Genomic DNA, 22,575 nt, shown 5'->3' with positions numbered 1-22,575 from the left:
CGTGGGTAGCTGGCGGGTGTCAGCCGACCCTGCGCTCTAGCTACACAGGTGCTGTTCCGGCCGGATGAGGCCTGTGGCCCTACTCCCTATTCAGCCATTTTTATTCAAATCATGACAGGGACGAAAGGGGTCTGTCTACTTGGCTTACAGTTTACAGTTTACAGTCACTAATCAAGTGAAGCCAAGACAGGAACCTGGAGGCAAGAACTGAAGCAGAGGCTATAAAAGAACACATCTTATTAGCTTGGTCTCCATAGCCTGCTTAATGACTTTTTTATTTTACAACCCAGAAACACCTGCCCAGGGTGCACTGCCCACAGTGGACTGTGTCCTCATCAATTAACAATTACAAAAGTGCCCCACAGGCTAATCTGATGAAGGTAATTCCTCATTTGAGGTTGCTCCTTCCCAGGGGAATCTCAATGTGTCAATTTAACAACTGAAGCTATCACAATCACAATACACATACTACAATATTCGTTGTTGTTGGTTGTGTTTTTATTAACAAATAATCTACCTTAATATATCCTGTCTTTATCACTTAATTGTGCGAGATTCTAGCTTAACCAAGCAGCCCAGGGATCACTCAAGATAAGGAATATTTAATTCTGACAAACCAGAAGGGTTGCTCACCATATCCTGGTAAGCCTCTTAGTCCTGTTTCTAAGGTGGAAGATAATAAGCTACCCTGTTGTGAAGCTTAAATGCAGGTTATTATAAATACACAGTAACTCCATTAAAATCCAGACATATCAATATTATTAGAGCCCAAGAATTGGATGGAATAAATAGTCCTCTCTTCCAGATGAAGAAAGACCCTGAAGCCCTAGCAGGTAAGGAGGCTCACCATCATTCACCCACCAGAATCAGCTCTTTGGAGTTGCATATTCCAGGATGAGCCTGTTCACTATACTATAAGCTTCAGGCAGGCATCAATCAAATATGTATCCAAGACTGACAGTGTGTACAAAGTAGCCTTTCAATAGAACTTTGCTGAATGAACGAGTTGTTCAGTAAATGTGGTATGCTTAAAAGTGCACAGTAACCACCTTTGCTCAGATCAAAATTTCCAAAACACTTTCCTTCAAGATGCACTGTAGGCACAAACCAAACAGGGTTTCCTTAGAAACAAGCAAGCACCAGAACACTGGGTTAAACAGAGGCAAATCATTTTCTGGTTTTTCTTCATCTTCTCTTTTGATTTTGCTGAACACAGGACCATCACAAGACTGGAGAGCAAAAGATGAAGGAATGGCAGCCAGTGCTAACTGGTGTTTCTGAATAATGGATGCCTGGATCCACTTTGCAGCAAGCATTCGAGGGACTTGCACTCTGCACACTGTCATCTGCGGGAGGCTGGACTAGACCTCTGGGCATGGGTCCTTGCTACCTGGTCCATTGCTCTTCTCCTCTGAGCCAGCAGTGTTTTCTCAGTGGTTGTGGATTACATGGTTGTTCCCTGGTCAGTCATAAGAATGCTAAGGAGGAGTTCTACCTCTCGTTGACACTCTGACTCTCTGAGCTCCCAGGCTTTCACTCTCTATGCAAACTAACACGTCATAAACATGAAACACCCCGGTGCTCTCCTTGCTTCCAAATTGCTCCTGAGGCATCAAAAGCAGTCTGGACTTCCTCCCATCCTCTGCTTTTGAACACACCTGGACATTGCAAGAGGATGTTGACAGGGGCAATTCTGCACTCAGTTCATTGGCCAAAAGCTGAGTACTCAGTCGTAAGGGGCCCAGACTCTTACCAGCTTTAGCAGCCTCCTTGGTCATTAATCACAGGTAATGACTGATCAGTCGCCTGGCATCTATAGAGGAAGAAAAATCAAAGAAGGGACTTTCTTAGCTGTCGCAAATGCTAAAGAATAGCAGCAAGGGTTGGGGTGTTGGAATAGCACCTGCTCCACTGGGGACGAAATAATGGTGCCTTTCAAAGTGAGTGCAAAATTGTTTTGAACTACATCAGCCAGAGATTGGATACACAGTCATTTATCAAGGCGAGAAACAGAAGAGTTTGTCAACTCTTCAATCTTAGAAAGGACAGAAAGGTAAACTTTCCTGCTCTGTGTGCCATGTTCTTCCTTACCCAGTCATGTGATACCCAATGACAGGCCACGTGTCCCCTGATGGAGCAGTAGCTGTATTCCACACAGCCTAGGTATGCAGTAGGCTGTACATGTCATTCATTTTGTGTGGCGACACTGAGTGATGTTCTGATCCCTGACTCAGAAACTGTCCCCATGATTAAATGACTCTTGGATGCACAGGCACATATTAGTCCATTCTCTCTGTCAACAGATCTTTATGGGTGTGGGGATGACTAACACACTAGATAGTCTGCTAGACACAAGAGCCAGCAAGGAAACATGGTGTACCTTCAAAGACCTTCTGGAACACCTTGAGAGTGTAAATAATTAAATATACCGGCAAGGCCCTGTGAAAGAAAGGAAGGAAAGGTATATATGCTAGTGGCAAATGTATCGCAGGGCAGTCGGAACAAGCCTGACAGTCAGGAAACTCTTCTATTTGAACTGAGAACGACAGAAGAGCAGAAAGCCTCCCGGTAGAACACACTGCATATGGATGTCCTGCTTTGCAAGCTCAACCAAAACAAATCATGCAAAAGAAGGCAATCTCATGAAATGAGAAGGCTGAGAAAGCAGGTTTAAAGAGAATAAAGTAGTTTAAGAATGTCATCTGGAACTGGGATTTTCAGCTTTCTGCCTTAATGTCCCTCTCACAGTGTGGGCTTTTCCTTTGGTGCAGTGAATGGCCACTGCAGCTCCAGGCTCCAAGAAAAGCCACTATATGATGGGAGAAAATGCTCCCCCTCCTCCGTTTCCACTGAAGAACTTGTTTCCATCAGACAGCCCCCTATCATCTCATTGGTTAGGATACTAACACATAACTACACTGAACCAATCATCAAGACAATGAAATGAACTAGCATGATCATCTTGGTCATGATTAACCCTCCAGTGGCTTCGACCCCCTCCCCAGGAGTTTGTGATTGCTAAGATCTGAACTAAAATGGGATTGTGTGGCAAGGTGAATGCCAGGAATTTTACCCACCAGTTTTACTATTTAAAAAAAAAAAAAAAACTGCAGTGGAGGGAGGGGTTATATAACCTGTCTCATGAAATTTTAATCTGAATCACCAATGATCTGACCCTAAATTCATACTTTTCCTCTGCTTAGAGTACAGAGTAAGAACTATACCAAACCAGTGGGGGATTGGTGCTCCCCAAGATGCAGGGCTGGTCCTTGTGCTGAGCTTATTTACAAAGAAGTCCAATTATGGGAGAAGAAAAGAGATTGGGGACAAGAAGGCCCACATGCATTTCCAAGGAGAAATGTTTGGACAGAAAACATAAGCAGGAAAAAAAAAAAAAAAAAGACTGTAACTTGGGATCCCATTAGGGTCTCAGCAACCAGTGAAAACCGTCAGCTACTACAATTGATCCACCAACACCCTACAAAGAAAAGAACTGACAAACCTTTGTAGTCCTCCTCCTTCTCCTCAGCAGCAGCAGATCAGATAGCCAGCAGATTGAAGGCAGGAGGAAGTGAGGACAGGGTGGGCCATGAGAACAGTTCAGAGGTGAGCCAGTCACACTGACAAGCAGAGAAGGAGGAGGGATGCTCAAAAGAAACAGGAAGGAGCAATCAGACAGCAGGGATGAGGGCAGCTTGATAGACGGAAGATTTTCAGGGCATAGTGACCCTGACATCAGGGTCATAGAATTCACGAGGAATGCATTCTTGCATCATATGTCAATCTAAAATTAAAAAGTCAGAGACAGCTTCTCCAAAGAAATAAGTAATTCTTTGTGGGAACCAGGGCTAGGCAAAAAAAAAAAAAAAAAAAAGAGTAAAACACTGTAGTGGTGTGTGTTGTAGTAAACTGTGAGTTTATAAAAGAGCCCAAGGCAAGAGAAGATTTAAAGTTGTAACTCAGGAGGACTGTGTCTGGGATTCTGAAATGCTAGTCCTAAGCCACAGTGATTAACTAGAGCATCAATGGCTCAGTTGCGGGGCAGATGGCTTTGTGGAAATATTTTTGATAGAAGGCTACAATGCCCTCTGTGTGTGCTCTCAAAGACTTATGGTTCTAGCAGAGTCTTCTGTGGTGGTTGCTGTTAAGCAGTCATGCAAGAGAACCCTACTTCTCTGACTTCCTGGGTAATGCCACTTTCATTGGGGGCCCTGGGGTTGACCCTGAGACTACATTTTAATTCTGACAAATTCCGTATGTCTTTCACACATGCATGAATGAACAAATGACCAACAGAGGGACAGTCCAGATCAAATGCCTAGTGGCTGAAATCTGGAGGAAAAGGGGCAGATTGCAGGTTCTGAGGTCAGTTGTGGATCTCATGCCCCAATTCTCCTTGGCTCGGAGCTCCACACATTTCCAGATGGGCATACAAAGGCAGCCTCTGATACCTTTCTGCCCTTTCCAAGCAGGTATGAAACCTCTGAGCCTGCAGATGAGAGGTCCCTTGATGCAAAGCTTGCATTTATTTGTTTGTTTGTTTGTTTGTTTATTGTGTTTGCCTGTTTATGTTTATACATGAAGGTCAGAGGACAATTTGTGAGAGTGGTTTTCTCCATTTACCATGTGGATCCCAGGGGTCAAGTTGTTATGTGACACTGTCCCTAGGGAGACATGAACAAACTGTCCTCAAATAGAAAACTGAAGACAAAGTATGGATACCACCATGGTCCAACTTGCTAATGAACCAGTGATTTTTTATTGAGTTTACTTATAGGTAAATAGGTGAGGAGTTTCCTAGAGCAGAAATAACTCAGACAGCTGCATCAACAAAACCCACCACAGCACATGACAGCTTGCAAAAGCTGACAACCTGGAGCACACTACACAGTCTTTAGGCAGCACAACAAGTTGGAGAGCCTCATTTTCAAGTGGTTCCATTGGCCTGAGCCTTTTCTTCACAACTCAACTGGTCTCTGCTTCTTATAGACTGCTTGGCTGATCTCATTCTCTTTTAGGCTGTTCAGTCTCAGCCTCATTCAAAAATCTTAGCTAGGACCACCAACCAGGAGCATGCAGGGGCTGGACTTGACCCCCTACACATCTGTAGCAAACTTGCAGCTTGGTCTTCATGTGAGTCTCCTAACAAGTGGAGCAGGAGCTGTCTTGGTTTGTGTTCCCTGACATTGGATCCCCTTCTCCCTACCTGGACTGCCTGGTTGGGCCTCAGTGGGAGATGATGTGCTTAGTCTTGCTAGGACTAGATGTCCCAGGGTCGGGTGGTACCCAAGGTGGACTCCCCCTTCTCTGAGGATAAGGGGAGTGGGCCATGGGGGAAGAGATTTGTAAGGGTAGGACTAGGAGGAGAGGAAGAGAGAGGACTGTTATAGGGATATAAAATGAATTAGAAAATAGATTACTGGAAAAGAAAAGAATCTCAGCTAGCCTGAGCATCTCCTTTGGAGCGTTACTTGTCTGAGAGGAACTCCTAATCGTCTTGATTGCTCGTATACTCTTGGGGAAGGAAAGGCCTAGTGAATCTGGTCAGTTTCAGGAACTTCCTGAAGCTCTTTTGAGTTGTTTACTTCCTTTCTTAAGGAGCATCCCTGTTGGATGGAATGTTTCACCATCTCTAAAAGATCCTGCTGTTTTGCCTTGCTTTTCATATTCTACATCTTAGAGAGAGTGTCTATGAACAGAGGATTAAATGGATAAGGACTGTGTAGTGTATGTGCTCAATGGATTTTGTCAGCCATAAAGAATAAAGCTGTGCTGTTTGTGAGAAAATGGAAGCACTTGGGAGCAGTCAGAGTAACTGAGTTAAGTGATCTCAGAAAGATTTTATTTATATCAGACTTTATATAGATACATAAAATCATGTATGTGAGTATGGCATAAACGTAGAAGGGAAACTATCTATGGGGACAAAGGGAACCAACAAGGAGAAGGAACAAAAATGAGGATGGGCAGAGAGATGTGTTCAACTTAACAATATTTACTTGAACAAAACCTTTAAAAAATAAAAAGTTAAATGTCACATTTTTCTCCCATATGCAGGATTTAGAGAGAGAGAAGGAGAGAGGGGGGAAGAGAGAGAGAGGACAAAGCAGAAGAGGAACTGTTTGGAGGAGAAAAAGGAGGTGGGATGGAGGAAGTCAGTGGTGATGCGGAAGAAAAGAATGAAGTCTAAAAATCTCATAAAGAAAGTCATTATTTTGTATGTCAACAACATCAATCATCATCATCAATCATCATCAATCATCATCATCATCATCACATATTCCAAATGCCCTGAGAATTTAGGAGACTGTACCAGATGCCTAAAGGAGGAGCTGACCCAGACTCAAAGTTCTCCTTGAATAGGAGGTGTGGCAACTGTATAGAATAGCTTTGGGAACAGATGAAGGGGCTGGCAAGGTAGATCTTAGAAGAAAGGACACTCAAGGACAGCAGAAAGAAGTCTGGCCTCTAGGCCACAGCCCCATGTTTTGAGGGTACCTTATCCTTACCAGCTCCTGGTGGGAAGCTGTGTATAGCGCCCTGTCACAGGCTGCTCCTGGGTCCTGAAGTTATGAATCCTCAGGTAAGACAGTTACTTTTACTCAGTTTGTGTAGTCAAGAGCTTTCCTCCCTTCTGAGAACAAGACAAATGTTGTTACACAAGTGAAGCCTGTGAGCTGCTTCTGCCAGGGCTGTGGCAAAAGCAAGCTCTTCCTACCTTTCATAAAATGAAGATCTTGCCCTTCCTCTTCCACCTTGAAAACAGAGCTTTCAGCCTCGCCTATGCTTCCTCAACAATCTGACCCATGATTCTGAACCACTGTTACCCTCTCACTACCCTCCTCTGGAGGACCAGTGTCCTTTCCACTTGTTTTCTCACTGCCTAGTACCATTCTAAAATGCATGCATTTCTGGATTCCTCCAGAATCTTCTCTGAGAGAGCAAGCATTTTATAGAGGAGAGAAACTAGGAGGAGGTAACCTGGGAGTGGAAGGGTGCAGCCAAAATAACATGCAGTAAAAACCTGGGGGGGGGGGCACTGGAACGTCATATTACTGTAGATTCCAGGAACGAAGAATACCTGCTTCTACACCCACCTGAGGATTGTGCGCTGTGGTAGTCAATATGCCAACCGCCTTCACCATTAGTTGAAGTATACTTGGGTATAGAGCCTAGTTCCCCAGGACTACTGGTCTACCCAAGACAGTCAAAAGGGACTTTCATAGTAAGAGGAACTCATTAGAGATGGCATGTAGCATTAGCTGGCAGATTTGGCACACATGAAAATCAAATAGGAACAAGGTTGGGGGAGAGAATCACAGCTGAGCAAACTCCTAGGTATTCTGCTCCATTCATTCAGAGCTCTTCAGGAACTGGCTACTCATGTCTTGTATCTGTAAGTGATATATACAAGAAGGAGTGAAGGAATGCTATTGTTTTGCATTCTTTCTAAGTCTTCTGGGTATCTCAGGTTGGTTACTTAAGTGCCTTCTCCTAAATTACAAAAAGCCAAAAATGGATCCCTTAATTGGATATCTGCCACCTCCTGGAAAACTGATTCTAAAGCTATGGTTGAATAATCAGGATATTTCTTTCTCCCCCTTCCCTTTCCCCTCAAAGCTATCAACACCCCGCACACAGCTGAGAGGTTCAAGTAGAAGAATTAACTGTTATAGTTAATATTGTCAATTTGACAGGATCTAGAACCACCTGGAGACAAAGCTCTGGGCATATCTGTGAGGATGTTTCTAGAGTTCTAGAGGTTCACCAAGGTAGAAAGACACACATTAAATATAGGCGGCACCATTTCATGGTCTTGAGTCATGAACAAACTACAAAGAGAGTGTGCTAAGTACCAGCATTCAGCACCCTCTGTCTGAATACAATATGAGCAGGTGTCTCATGTTCCTACCACCATGATGGGCAGTATCCTCAAACTGTGAGTGAAAATGAATCCTTCTTTCCCTAAGTCAGAGTTGTGAGGTGTTTTGTCACAACAATGAGAAAAGTAATTAAGGCAGGAAATTGGTACCAAGAAGTAGGGCAGTTGCTGAAATAAACATAACTGTATGGTTCTTACAACATTGGAACTAGTTGATGGGATTTAGAAGAGTTTGGAACTTTGGGCTAGAAACTCCCCCGAGTGTAAGGATTAATGGACCATTCTGGTAGGAATCTGAAAGATCAGAATACTTAAGAGAAACACAGACTGTGGGGAACCATTTGATGAGATTTCGGAGGGGAAGAAGGACTATATTGGGAATGGAGCCATCAATACTGTAGAGCAGCACCTATCCTAACTGCATTCTGCCCATATCCTCAGAACTTGAATGAGCCTGGGTTTTAAAAGTAACAGACAGAGGAAATTTCAAAATAGGCTAGCACTCAACTAACATCTAGCACTCAGGCTGTCTTGGTTATTCTTCACTACTATCAGTAAGAGAAGAGGGCATTATGAAGTTGCAATGTGAGTGCTAAAGCAACTATAATTATTAAAGATTGACATTGTCAAAGAGGAACCTGTACTCTGTGTTAGAAAGGATCCTGAAGGCAAGACTCCAACCATCAGGTCTCCTAGAAAATCAAGACATAGTCAAGAACCTACAGGGACAAGGGTAGAAAGGTACAACTTAAAAGCACTATGTCTGAGTATAAAGTTGACATGAGGTAGACTCATGATGGTTCATAGTGATCATCATCAACTTGATAGGCTGGCTCTCTGAAAGATAATCACTTTCTGGGTGTGCCTATGAGAGAGTTTCTAGATTGTGTTAATGATGTTGGGAAAACCCACCCTGAATGTGGGTAATGCCACTGCATGGGCTTGAGTTGTAAACGGAACAAAAGGACAAAAGCACCAGCATCCATCTCTCAGCTTCCCGACGGTAGATGGAATGTGACCAGCTGCCCCGTACTGTTGGCACCATAGGTGCCAAAGGGTAGAAAGCAGAACCCAGGAGGAGGTGGGCAACTAATGACCCCAAGGTGCAGCTGGACAGAAACTAACTTTACAGTTCTATAGCACTTCAGGATGACTGTGGTTAACATTCATAACATCTATAAATTACATTTACATTTATGTCTATATTTCAGAAGATCTAGTAGAGATCTTGCATGCTCCCAAGGAAAGCATTGTATAGGCAATGTATATGCTACTTAACCTGATCAGGTCACTATCCATTATTTATATGTATTGTAATTCCACCTTGTGCCCTCTAAATGTATAAAATTATATGTACCAATTACAAATATAAAATATATTTCTTAAGTTATCCATAGCTAATAGTTGCTTCCATGGGCATTAGAACTCTGGCTATGGGGTCTACACACATATTCATAATTACTATTTATCTGACTCGACTGTGGAGGGGGTGTGCCACGTATAATGGAGGTGGGAAAGTGACACGGTAGAGTCTACAGAAAAAACCCAGGTGTAGTGACAGTCACGGCAGAGTGGGCATGGGCAGGTGTGGACTGAAGAGATACCACCATGGAGGAGTGTGCAGGTGGGGGACATAAGGACAGGTGAAGGGACAATAAGAATTCTCAAAGTTTTGCACTTTCCAAGTGTAGGGCCATTTTTATACTGTATAACTTAGTCTCAGAACCCAAACCACAGGGAGGATGATGACAAAATCGATCATTAAAATAGTCATCAGTAGGCAGTGAAAGGAAAAAAGCAACTCCTACAATGTGTCCTCTGACCTAACCATACAAACATATGCACACGTGTATGCATGACCCTTCATTTTCACTATTTTTTTAAATCAGTTGAGTTGCCCAACAATAGCTAGGCTCTGCTGTGTATGCGCAGCCTCTTTCCCCTGCCATTAGACCTTAACCTGATTCAGAAGCAAACGAGAGGAACAGATCTCAGATGTCACTGCAGACAAAAGTCAGTCTGTGGTGGTCTGAAAATGTTTGGCCAAGGGAGTGGCACTACTGGGAGGCGTGGCTTTGTTGGAATAGGTGTGACCTTGGAGGACTTGTGTCACTGTGGGGGTGAACTTTGAGGCTCCTACCTAGGTTCTGCCCAGTATAGAAGAGACCCTCCCCCTGGCTGCCTGCCCAAGACACAGATTCCTGGCTGTTTCCTCCTGGCTGCCTTTGGATCAAGATGTGGAACTCTTGGCACTTCCAGCACCAAGTCCGCCTGCATGATGCCACATTTCCCATCATGGTGATAATGGACTGAACTTCTAAAACTGTAAACCAACCCCAATTAAATGTTTTCTTTATAAGAGTTGCCTTGGTCATGGTGTCTCTTCATAGCAATAAAACTCAAACTAAGACAATGGAGTTACACGTGGGAACAGGGATTTTTTTTTTTAAGCATCCAGATAATTGTCATTGCTCCAACCACTGGAATTCATTATCTCACATCATCTTCACAGCACCTGGAAATTTATTACTGTTGTTCAGCCCCTGGGACCCAAATGGTGGAAGGGGAGAACTGGCTCCTGCAAGTTTTTCTCTGACCTCTGTCTTCACACTGTGCATATGTGAGCATGCAGACACATGAGCACACACACACACATGTATGAGTACACATACACACACACACACACACACACATGCACATGCACACACACACAAACATGTGCATGTCTGTGCTAAATAGATAAATGTGTTTTCTAAGGGAGGAGCAGAACCAAGGCTACAATTTTAGGGGCTCTGAAATCGTCTCTCAGCTACTAGGCAAGTATACAGCTTAAAGCAAGGTCTCAAAGATTGCTGGCCAGTCCCTTGTCCTTCCACAGGGAAGAAGATGGCAGTCCGGAGGCAGGAAATGAACTGAAAGGACCCACACTGGCAGGGTAGAGTCCGGACACTAAAGTCAGAATTCACTCCTCACAGCCAGGTTGCATTTTGTAGTGGACTGGAATATTGATCTAGAGAAGTGCAGAAAGCAATCGAGAGGCAGACAACGCTCCCTTACTCCCCAGACTAGAAAGACAGATGCCATGTTAGGAGAGGCAGCGAGGAGGGGAGCCCCAGCAGGTCACCCCCTCCCACCACTTCTTCATATCTGAACAATCATTCGGGCTCAGTGACAAGCAAACCCCTTATTAAGCCTCCTGTGCTGTCTCTCCTCCTGCCCTCGCTGAACTTACACAGCTCATGTTGTAGGGATTAGGGGTAAAAGTCCCTCCACCCCGAGGCATAACAATAACAACATGGAAGCCAAGGGGAAGGCAGTCATCCTGCTGGCTTGAAAAATAACGAAGGTGACATTTAAGAAGCCTCCCTGGCCTCCCTGTCACTGAGCCTCATCATTAATTTAAGTGTCTCTGTTACTAACTTTCTAGTCAGTCTTGGACGGTGGAAGGTGAGTCTTGTCTTCTGTGGCCCATTAAAGATAGGGAGCTTCTTTGTGTCCGTCCCTCAGTTCCCTGAAATCTAGTCTCTGTCCAATCCCTGAAGCTCAAATGACATTTCTGCAGGAGAGTATAATTGGCTGCTGTTGGAAGAGGCTGGAGGGGGGTGGGAAGGGGGCAAGAAGGGTCCACTCAGATCAATACACTGCCTAGCAGACAGAAGCGATGCATTTGGTGCCCAAGATGGATCGCATACTCACTCTTCCGTATGCTCCTCACTCAACAATTCAATGCAGGTGCCTCCTCTGTGCCAGAAACTGTGCTCAATGCTGTTTGTGCTCCGCTATGCCAAGCGGGTGCAGTCCCTGCCTCCCTGGCAATCACAGTTGGCAGCCGCCCTCCGAAATGACAGCACTAGCCTCATGTGGCTTCTTCAATTTAAACCTAAGTTGAATACAATAAAAACTTAAGGTACCCATTTTTACTGGCCACATTTCAAGTACTCAAGCCATGCTGGTGTGTGAGCAGCAGCTTTCTTACTGGGTAGACAAGAAACATTTTCCTTGTCCCAGAGTCTTCCTTCCAAGAACACTAGTCTAATCAGACAGGCATACTTTCTATAGGCGCTTGTCTCCATTCCTCATAGAGACTTTGGTGTGGGTTTCCCCCATATAAAGAAAATAGTGGTCAACTAGGCATCGTGAAGACAGAATTTGAAGTCACATTTGTCCCAGCCCCCAGACCTGTCAAGAAAAGATTGGAAAATCTAAAGCAATGTGCTTATAAGCAAGGTGACACACCCACGATGAAACGGGAATACAGGGCCAGCTGTCAACCTCTCTGAACTTCTTCCTAATCATAAGAGAACATATGCTCACTTTGGGTCCTTAGAGGTGAGTGGTAAGATAACACCTGTGGGCATCATGGCGGAAAACATGTGCTGCGTAGGAGTTTAGATAAGGAAGCTGAGCTCAAAATAAACTGAGAGAGAGAAAGAGAGAGACAGAGACAGAGACAGAGAGACAGAGAGAAGTAGCAGTACATTGGAACTAGAAACAAGAGATGAATTTAGAAGTCATTTGTTTTGGAAAACTCAAGAAAGCAAGCATTAAACTCTGTGGTCCAAAGGAAGAGTGTGCTGAGGATTTTGAACACTCTGGTTTAACTATTGTTACATAATAACTCAAACAGCAAATATGATCCCAGTTTCCTAGGGTGAGAAATTGAGGAGTGGCTTAGCTGGGTGGCCATGGTCAGGGTCTCTCACCAGGCTGCATTCAAGCCTTTCTCTGCAGCTGCATTATCTGCAGGCTTGACTGGATCAAGTGAAAGGGTCGCTGCAAGAGGATGCAGTGGTGAGGTCCTTGGCAGGATGGTGAGTTTCTCTCACAAGGCTCCTTGAGATTTCTTAAGACATGGCTTTCTCCAAGAAGAAAGGAGGGTTGGGGGCTGGGATGTGGGGGTTGAGGGGAGAAAGAATCACGCCATCCTTTTATAATAGAACTTCACACACTATTCTGTCACTTGTTATTCATTAGTGTGGCATTCATTCATTCATTTATTCATGTATTCATGGCCATTCATTCTACTCATTAAAAGGGGTTCACTAATCTTTGCCCATTGCCTTATACAGGATTAAGAATATAACTGGGGGGAGTGAGAGCTAGGGAGATAGCTCAGTGGTAAAGAGCACCTGATGCTCTTGCAGAGGACCAGAGCTCAGTTCCCAGAACCTATGACAGGCAGCTTATACCTGCTTGGAATTCGAGCTCCAAGGGAACTGATGCCCTCTTCTGGCCTCTATGGGCACCTGAAGAGGCATGGTACACACACACACACACACACACACACACACACACACATACACAATTAAAAATGAAGCAAATCTTTAAAACAAAGAACATAACCACCACAGAAATGACTACACAACTATGATCATGGTTCAAACATCAGTAATTCTTGTGAAACACTGTTTATCAATAAAAAATAGGATATACTTTAAAAGAGAAGAAACTCACTATGCCCAGCTGGCACTCAAGAGAGAAGAGTTAATCCCTACACCTCGAGAGGAGGACTATCGAAGGGTTTGTGACCATGTGCTAAATGGGTAGCATGGCCAGAGCTCACTTCGGCATTGATCTGTCTATTGATGAACAGCTCAGAGTTGAAGGCACAAAACCCAAGCATAGAAATGCCAATTTACTACCCAGGAGCTTTGGGTCATACCAGGAGGACAGCAAGAGGACTGCTCCTGTATGGGAATGTTATGATAGATCAGCAGCAGTGTTGGCTGCAGAGGGGCAGGAAAGAAGGTACAATATAATAAGATATGGACCAGTGTGTACTTACGCAGCCTTCCTCCCAAAAGGGATATTGTCTTTGGAGAAGAAGGAACCAGAAACACATCTACTTAGAAATATTTTCAAATTTATATGTTTTATTTTTATCCAAAACATCTGCTGTGGATTCCTGTCCATCCTTTCCCTTTGCTTAACAATGGGTTGAACAGTAGAGAAGGAGAAGGAAAGGAGGGATGGAGAGGAAAGGGGAGAGGACAAGAGGGAAAAGGGGAGAGGGGAGAGAAAGGGAGAGGCCATTTAAATAATCCTGGTAACTATTTTATCAGGGGTCAAAGTACATTATTACAAACAGGAAACCCTCCACATATGTAAGTAGCTGTCTGTAGTTCTGAAGAATACCATTGTTTTTCAGGATCCAAAATGAGGTTGACTTATTCAGATGATATGGGCAATAATTCATGGGAGCTCCAGTAGTGGAGAGGCAGGTTGGCCTTCCTATGTACACATTAAAACTGAAGAATATTAAAAGCCTAATATGGAGGCATATGCCTGCAATCCTAACACTCAGGAGATAGAGTCTGGGGTAAGTATGAGTTCACAGCCACCCTGGCCGACATAGGGAGTTCCATTTGTGCCTGGACTAACTAGCAAGACCCTGTAGCAGACAAGCGAAAGTGTATTACTGTTTACTAGGACTCTATGCAGCATGTGTAATGCCACTGATTGTCCCACCTAGTATTCATCCCCAGCTGCCTGTGAGCAACCCCGAGGAAAGCAGAAGAGCCCACGATGCACAGGGTAGTCCTAGGAGTGCTCACTAAGCTTTGATTGACATGTGCACAGGAAGAAGGGGCAGCCATCACGTCACATCACCTGGCCAGAACTGTTGAGAAGCTATGATGACAATCTGTAAACACCACATAGAGTTTCATTTGCCTGTGTGTTTAAAAGAGTCACCGCAAATGAAAATACGATAGGTAGGTACTTCTTTAAAAAAATAAATTAAAAAAAAAAAAGGTTCTGGCTTTGTCTGTGATAAAACTATTGATGAACTCTTAGAGCTGAGGAAATAAAGTCAATTTCTGTTATAAACTGAATTTCATATTAGATATTTGAATAACTATGTCAGAAAGTAAACTAAGGTCTTAAAGGTATTTGTGTGAGCAAGCATTTACCTCATTAATAAGTTATTTAAAAATAATTTTATCTCTGATGCTTCTTAAGATCTCCGTCGTGTATGTTTTATACATGAAGTGTTAATTTGAAAATAATGATGCAATTTGTTTTAATAGAAACATGTATACACGGATACTGGAATCTGAAATCATCTATTCACTGAGGAAGCATACGATCAAAGACCACTGCTGGGAGCTCAGTGGTTGCCATCAGGCTCAGTCTTGTGTTCATTCTTCTAGAGCAATTAAACATAAAGGAAAGGCAGCGATAGATGAGAGGAGAGTGTAACGACGGAGGGAGGTGTCTAGAGGTGGAAACTTTGGAGAGTAAGAACAATGGCTATTCAGAGAATGTCAAGAAGAGAGCAGGAGAGCCAGCTCTGATAGCATCCTCATCATCGTATCCAAGGAGGGCCTGAAACTGTCCCCAGCCAAACTGCAAAGAGCTGAAAAGCAGGAAGCTGTGTATCCAACATGCAGAGCTAGAGTCAAAATGAGCAGCAGCAGAACAGGCATTCAGGAGAAAACCATCAACCACACTGACGGCTCCGTGCCTGAGTTATTCCAAAAGGTTCTGGGTTTTCCTGTTTCTATTTTCTGTCTTGATGAGAAATTTGCTGATGGTCACCCTGTCTCAAGGCAGATAGAACGCTGACATATAGTTCACAGTTCACGTAACTGGTTTCCTACTCTTCTGCTTTCCTACTCTTCTGCTGGCTCTACCATGCTCTGATGTATCTCCTCTCATTTGGAGAAGCTGCAGAGCAGCTCCAGTTGTGCCACTATGCACTCAGTCAGACTCTTGCCATCTTTCACTGTGGGACAGCAAATTAAAGAGGACGGTGTTGTGACTTACCCAAGGGATTAATGGCAGAGCCAGGATTTGGACACAAATCTGTCTATAAGATCCCTTCTATATCCCAAGAATCTCCAGCCCAAATACTGTCCCTGGCATCTCAATCCATGACAGTTTTTGGAGAGTCACACAAAACTTTAAAGAGTCTCATCCAAATGGCACAACACAGGTTATCTCTTAATAAATTCAGAACTTGCACTGCATAAAACCCTTCAAGAGTCAACTATGGATGAAAATCATATATGTAATATGCTCATCAGTGGTTGGAATACAGGGAGCCAAGAGGAAAGCTTGGGAGACTCAGACCTGAGCTCTCAGAGCCGTGGATTCTTCCCCCAACTCCCGACTTGCAGTTAGATGTGTTCCTATGCTTGAGTTGTAAGACACAAAGCATGAGCAGAAATGAGAGTCTTCTATGGTAGGTCTGATCCATGATACCTCCCACCTGAAACCCCTGAACCTTCTCTCCCTCCATAGCCAGACCTGTCTGGGCACAGCTGTCTTGGCATCTGCGTTTGATGGTGGAGTTACATAATGGGAGGAACCTCAAAGACAGCTTCCAGTCACAGTGGAATGCTTCTGTAAGCTATGACACAGCAGAATGGGGAGATGACTCAGTGGGCCAACTGCTTGCTGAGCAGGCATGAGAACCTGAGCTTCGATCCCTGGCCCCTACATGAACAGCTGGCCATAACAAGAATGCCTGTCAACCCATCACTGGCAGGCAGGGACAGGAGGCTCTTGGGACCTTAACTGGCCAGCCAATCTAGCCTAATCAGCAAACTCTGGTTAGTGAGAGACCCTTTCTCAAAAGCTGAGGTGGAGAGCAATAGAGGAACATGACTTCTGCACACATGCACATCTGCAGACATATATGTACACACATGCATATGCTGCATGCAAAAAAAATCAGTAAAATGGATTTTGTACAGCAAAAAGAAACTTCTATTTTGGAAAATAATATGGGAGATTCTGGTTTAGATTTTTTTCCTTAGAAGGTGTCCTAAGGCCTTTAATTTCATAGAGCATAAATTACCCAGAGTGCTTCTTAAGCATGTAGCCTCAGCCTGTTAACTTGGCCTGATGTTTTATAGGTTCCTCTTCTGTGGGGGAAAGCATAGACAGACATACGTCTTTGTGTCATGGTGGGATCTAAAGTATTGAAGCTCACAATCACCATGGGTGGGGTCTGTAAGAAACAGTGACAGCTGCAGTGAGCTTGCTTCCTTCTTCCATCTAATGGGGGCAGTCCTCCTATTGCTTGTCCCAGGGGTTGTTTGTGAGATCCCAATGAAACGGTATGAAAGGGTTACAGCATGCTCTGAAGATGGGAACACACACTGTAATTTTCAGTCTTACTAACTCACATATGAAACATGTCTAAGAACAGGGTGTTCCAGCTGAGAAATTAAAAGCTTTGTTCCTTTGGAGTCAGACTATGCCCCTGTACAGATCAATGCTGCTGAAGTGGAGAGAGAGATTTAATTACCTTGAGCCTTAGTGCCTTCCCCCGCTGAGAGCAGAGAGCTCCTAAGGAGAGGAGGGGCTGAGTGTGGAGGTGACAGGCCACTCTGTCCATAGGCAGACACCCGGGGAAGCCAAAACCACATGCTTTGGCACCTTTGAAGGGCCTGACATCTTGACAAAGAAAGCGCTGTCCCCGAAGAGGTGTGATCTTGTGTCTCTAAAAGGCCAAAATTCTTTTCTTGTGTGGCACCCTGAGTAGAAAGAGAATAATGCCACCATGCCGGCTTCAATGATTGCGAGTCTCACATGACACACAGCACTGTGTCTGTTTACATTCACAGGTATACATACATGTGCCCACACCCTTAGTTATCACATATCACATAGGTTATATGTACCCTTGACCGTTGTATGTGCATGTATCTATGCACTGAACACATGCTGGATGCAAAATGCAAAAGGGTTGTATATACATACAGTGTCTGCTAAAATGGACCCAAATGCAGGTTTAGACTTGGTTCCTTGCTCGTGGATCTGTGAACAGGTATGTGCTCCCAAGAGGGAAAATCCACAGCTTCCCTGATCTGTGAGGGTCTCTACACATAATTATTATATATGTCAATATGGATCAGGAACCTGAGACTGGAAAGGCAGTGGGGGAGCTGCCTGCTAGAATCAGAGCTGGCTGGGTCTCAGAGCTCAAAGGTGAATAGACCAGAACCAGGAAGAGATGAAAAAGTAAGTGGTTCCTGCAGTCAGAGACAGAGAGGTCAAGGATCATATACTAAAGAGAGGAGGCGCCCAGTGTGAGACTGAGCAAGGGAATTGGAGGGCAGAGAACACAGTACACAAATGAGGAAGCAGAGCGTTCTGGCCAGGAAGTCTACAACTTCCCAGGAGTCATAGGCAGAAACCTCACTCCCGTCCCAGATGCCTTCTTGAAGCTGCTTGTCAGCTACATAGTGTGCATAGGGGCTAACAATATGTGTCACCATACAAAGACAGCCATCTCTATTTACACAGGCCTTTCCCAGGGCCAAGTATGTGAAGTGGCTGAATCTCAAGGACAGAGATTTTACTTGGAATATAAACAGCACTTAATACATGCATAAAGTGTTTGGGAGGGATGTTACTAGGGTTACTATTGCTGTGATGAAACACCATAACCAACAGCAACTCGGAGAAAGGGTTGATTTGAATTACATATCCTGAGTCGCCGTCCTCTGATGGGAGTCAAGGCAAGACATCAAACTAGTCAGGAACCTGGAGGTAGGAACTGATGCAGAGGCCAGGAAGGGGTGCTGATGACAGACTTGTTCCTTATGGCTTGTTCAGCTTGCTTTTCTATCCAACCCAGGACCACCAGCCCAATGATGACACCATCTACAATGGGCTGAGCCCTACTCTATCAGTGGCTAAGAAAATGTCCTACAAGCTTGCCTGCAGCCAAATCTCATGGAGCCATTTTCTCAGTTGAGGTTCCTTCCTCCCAGATGACTCTAGCCTGTGTCGAATTGATATAAAGCAAGCCAGCACAAACTGAAATGAAGTAGAATCCTGCTCTCTTTTCCTTGAAATTCCATGTGGGAGCAAAGGCAGAGAAAACACATGATGCAGGGAAAACACCTAACAATATAACAAGGGAGGGGGGCATAAGAATTCAATTGCCTGGACTCCTGTTCAAGCCTGAACTCTGTCTTTTGTGCACTGTGTGAAAGTTATCTCTGTGAGCAAATCTCTTTCCTCTCAGCTCTGAGCTAACAGTATCACTGGGCCATTGTGGAAATTGAAGAGGAAATGTGTGACGTCATTTGGTAAAGCACCAAGTACAAAGCAAACGTAATAGATGTGAGCATGTTAGGCAGGCTCTATGAGGAGGTGACACCGACTTGCATGATGGCAAGGCTGCACCAAGGGCAGAGAGGATATGCTGCTCAAGAGCTCTGGGAGGCAGCCCTCTTTTTCAGGTATGTGGCAGTGCCCAAACACCCAGTTCCTTTACATCTCTGAACGTGGGGACAGGAGGGGACCTTAGAGAAACAGAGATCCAACCTCTAACTTCACTAAGGCAGAAGAGATGGATTTAGGCACACCCAGAGCCCTTGCCAAATCCCGTGGAAGAAACAGCAAAAAGTATAAAGCCATGCATTTGTGTGGTGTCTGAGCTGAAGTGATTGACAGGGCTGCTGTCCACTAGCCAAGAACCTTTGTCAGATAAAAATAAAGCCTTTTCTGGGGAGGGACAGTCTGATGTTTCCCACTCTGGTGGGCTGCTGGAAACTCTGTATGAATTCAGATGAACCCACTGCCTCCTGTGTGTAAGCACAGTCTTGGGCATGTAGCTTGGCATGCAGCCCCCCCAGCCAGACTGCACCCGTCTCAGGCGGCTACTCTGCATGGCTCTACAGAGTGGCCCTCCTCCAGGGCAGGTGCTGTACTATAAAGGCAGCAGTCAACAGGACTTTGTGCCCACTTCTAAAGAAACGGTATCTTTGGGAAGCGATGACATCCACTGCAAAGAAAAGCCCTGTAACAGATCCCCGTGAAACTTTCTGTGGGAAACAGAGGACCCTAAACCAAGCTTCACAGTCAGAACCAATGCAAAAATATGGGTGAAGAATCAAGAATTCTTAGCGTTTTAGGTATGTTTGGCAAACAACAGGAGTAGGGATAGAGACTGCTTTACTTAGGTTTTATATCGCTGTGATAAACATCATGACCAAAACTAACTCGGGGGAGAAAGGACTTCCTTCATCCTGTAAGTCTACCATCCAGGAAAGACAGAGCAGAAACTCAAGGCAGGAACTGGAGTAAAAGCCATGGCAGAATGTTGCTTAGTGGCTTGCACTCTTGCTTTCTTATAAGCTCGCTGGACCACCAGCCCAGGGGTAGCACTGCTCACTGCATCGATCAATCAAGAAACTGGTTCCCATGCTTGCCCACAGGTTGGAATGGCAGGGTCATTTTCTCAATTCAAGGTAACACTGATGGTCCACTTGACCGGTTATACTCTAGACCAGAGGCAAGCCCGTTGTCAGTGTGCCTCTGAGAGATTACCTAGACTAGAAAAGCCTCTAGGTCTATCTGTGAGAACTATCTAAATAAAGTTAATGGCCAGGGACTATTCACTCTAAATATAAACACTGCAATTGTGTGGGTCAGGTTCTAGGATGGAATCAGGGGAGAGATGAACAGCTGCATCCATCTCTCTTTACTTCCTGTGGATGCACTATGACCAGCTGCCTCAGGCTCCTGTCATGAGGCCTTTCCTGCCATGATAGACTGTAACTTCCACATACAAACTAAAGTAAACTCTCCATTGCCTAAGTTGCTTTTATCCACCATTTTTATTACAAGAGTGAGAAAGTAACTAATTCATAAAAAAGAGGAGGGTAACCAAGAGATGGGGCTACTGCTGTAATAAACCCAGCCCTGCAGTTCTAAGGCCTTCACAACTTGTTGTAGGAGTGTGTTAGAGTTTAGAACTTTAAACTAGAAAAATCTCTCAAATGCTTACATAAAGCAGAGCTTAATGGGCAACCATAGGGGGAGGGGGTATGGAAAAATAGAAGGCCAGCAGAGTGTAGACATGGAGGCTCAGCTCATGGGTTTCAGAAGGGAGCCAGGACTCTACTGGGAACTGGACTAGAGGGCATACTGGGTCGTACTCAAGCAAATATTCTGGCTGCATTCTGCTCCTGTCCTGAGAACCTGAGCACAGATTGATTGTAAACCTACTGTATTTGTCAGAGGAAATGTCAGGGCAAGACAGTATTCAGGCTGGGTCATGGCTATAGCTCACCACTCTTATCAAGGTCTAAATAAGAGACAGCAGTATTTGTTAAAATACAATCTGGTGAGGAATAGAGAATGAACACTGCAGGATAAAATTTAAAGTCGCCAAGAAGAAAGGTGCTGAAAAAGAGGCCACAGTTATTAAAGCCTGGGACAATATTTTTTAAATGGTGTCTACCCACTGAAGGCTCCGACTTGTGAAAGTGTACATTCATTTGGAAGGAGAGAGCCTGAACTGAGAACACTATTGAAAGGGTTTCTTCCTCCTGGAAAACAACAGCCCAGTGAAGCTTCCCCAGGGTTAGCACACGCAGAGGCTGCTGTAAATGTAGCCCAAGGTAAATATGGTACCACACTCTCAAACTGGCAAAAGAACTTGGCAGCATTGGCCACAGGGTACTGGTCTTACAGGCATCAACATTGCAGTATGGTGTGTGTGTGGTGGGGGGATTGGGAAGGGATGTAGTGTCATGGAGGCTTGTGCCGCATTTCCAGAGAGCTGATAAAGCCAGGCGATGTATGACAGGGTTGGGTTTCTTCAAGGGAAGCCTCAAGAGGATACAGAATGAAGCTATAAAAATCAAGGCGAAGTTGCAATAAAGACCTCCAACTGCTAGAGCTGTAAAGCCCATGGGACATCAGCTGGATGGAGCTACAGGCATGGAGAGGAACCAGTCCAAAGGGGAAGAAGCTCTGTGCGCTGTGGGTGGCAGAGGTTGGGAGGCAAGGTTTCCTAATCCCTTTGCAGTTCAGATGATTCCGTAACAGGCCTGATGCCAACCATGGAGCTGCAGGATTTGGCATGGTCCCTGCTGGGTTTGGGTCTTGCTCTGGTCTGATCATTCCTTGCTGTGCCCTCTGCTTCAATTTTGCAATGGGAAAGTGTAATGCGTGCCACTATAAAATAGAAGTGTGTTATATATTTTATAGGAGCTCACAGATAAGAGATTGTCTTGAAGCTGAGTGGAGGTGGCACACACCTTCAACTGCAGCACTCAGGAGGCAGAGGCAATCAGATCTCTGTGAGTTTGAGGCCAACCTAGTCTACATAGCTAGTTCCAGGACAGCCAGATCCACATAGTGAGACCCTGGCTTGAAAAGCAAGCAAACAGATTGTCTTGAGTCTCAGATGAGACTTAGACTTTGGATATTTTAAAGAAGGTGGGAGATGTTAAATACTTTAGGGACTTTTGATGTTGGACTGATCCCATTTTATAATAAGAGCTGATCATTACTCTATATCAAGAGGGTATGGAGGGCTTTAAAGTATATTTGGATATCAAGTTGACATGTAGACTCGTGATGACTAACTAACAAGGCTAACAAGAACTGTCATGATGGCAGGACCTGTAATCATCTAGGAGGCAAGCAAGCCTTGAGGCATACCTGCAAAATTCTACATTAGATTAACCGAAGTGTGAAGACTAACTCTCAGTATGGACAGTGCCATTTCATTAACTAGGGTCTTAGACTAAAAGACAAGAAAGAAAGAAAGAAAGAAAGAAAGAAAGAAAGAAAGAAAGAAAGAAAGAAAGAAAGAAGGAAAGAAAGAAAGAAAAAGAGAGAGAAAGAGAGAAAGAAAGAGAGAGAGAAAGAGAGAGAGAAAGAAAGAAAGAAAGAAAGAACGAACGAACGAAAGAAAGAAAGAAAGAAAGAAAGAAAGA

General features: G+C 44.4%; 1 long non-coding RNA gene across 1 annotated transcript in view; it reads right to left on the bottom strand.

Annotated features, from left to right (window-relative positions):
- The window catches only part of LOC110292088, a 109,074-nt gene that overhangs the window by 84,668 nt on the left and 1,831 nt on the right, over positions 1–22,575 (bottom strand). Inside the window, exons 2-3 of the long non-coding RNA XR_002377645.1 lie at positions 2,381–2,439; positions 1,754–1,813 (exon numbers count right to left, since the gene is read on the bottom strand). This is a non-coding gene — a long non-coding RNA (uncharacterized LOC110292088). The remainder of the gene's footprint in view (positions 1–1,753; positions 1,814–2,380; positions 2,440–22,575) is intronic.

Source organism: Mus caroli, chromosome 4 (genome assembly GCF_900094665.2).
Source record: "Mus caroli chromosome 4, CAROLI_EIJ_v1.1, whole genome shotgun sequence".
Lineage (NCBI taxonomy): Eukaryota > Metazoa > Chordata > Mammalia > Rodentia > Muridae > Mus > Mus caroli.
This window is presented reverse-complemented; position numbering and strand designations above follow the sequence as displayed.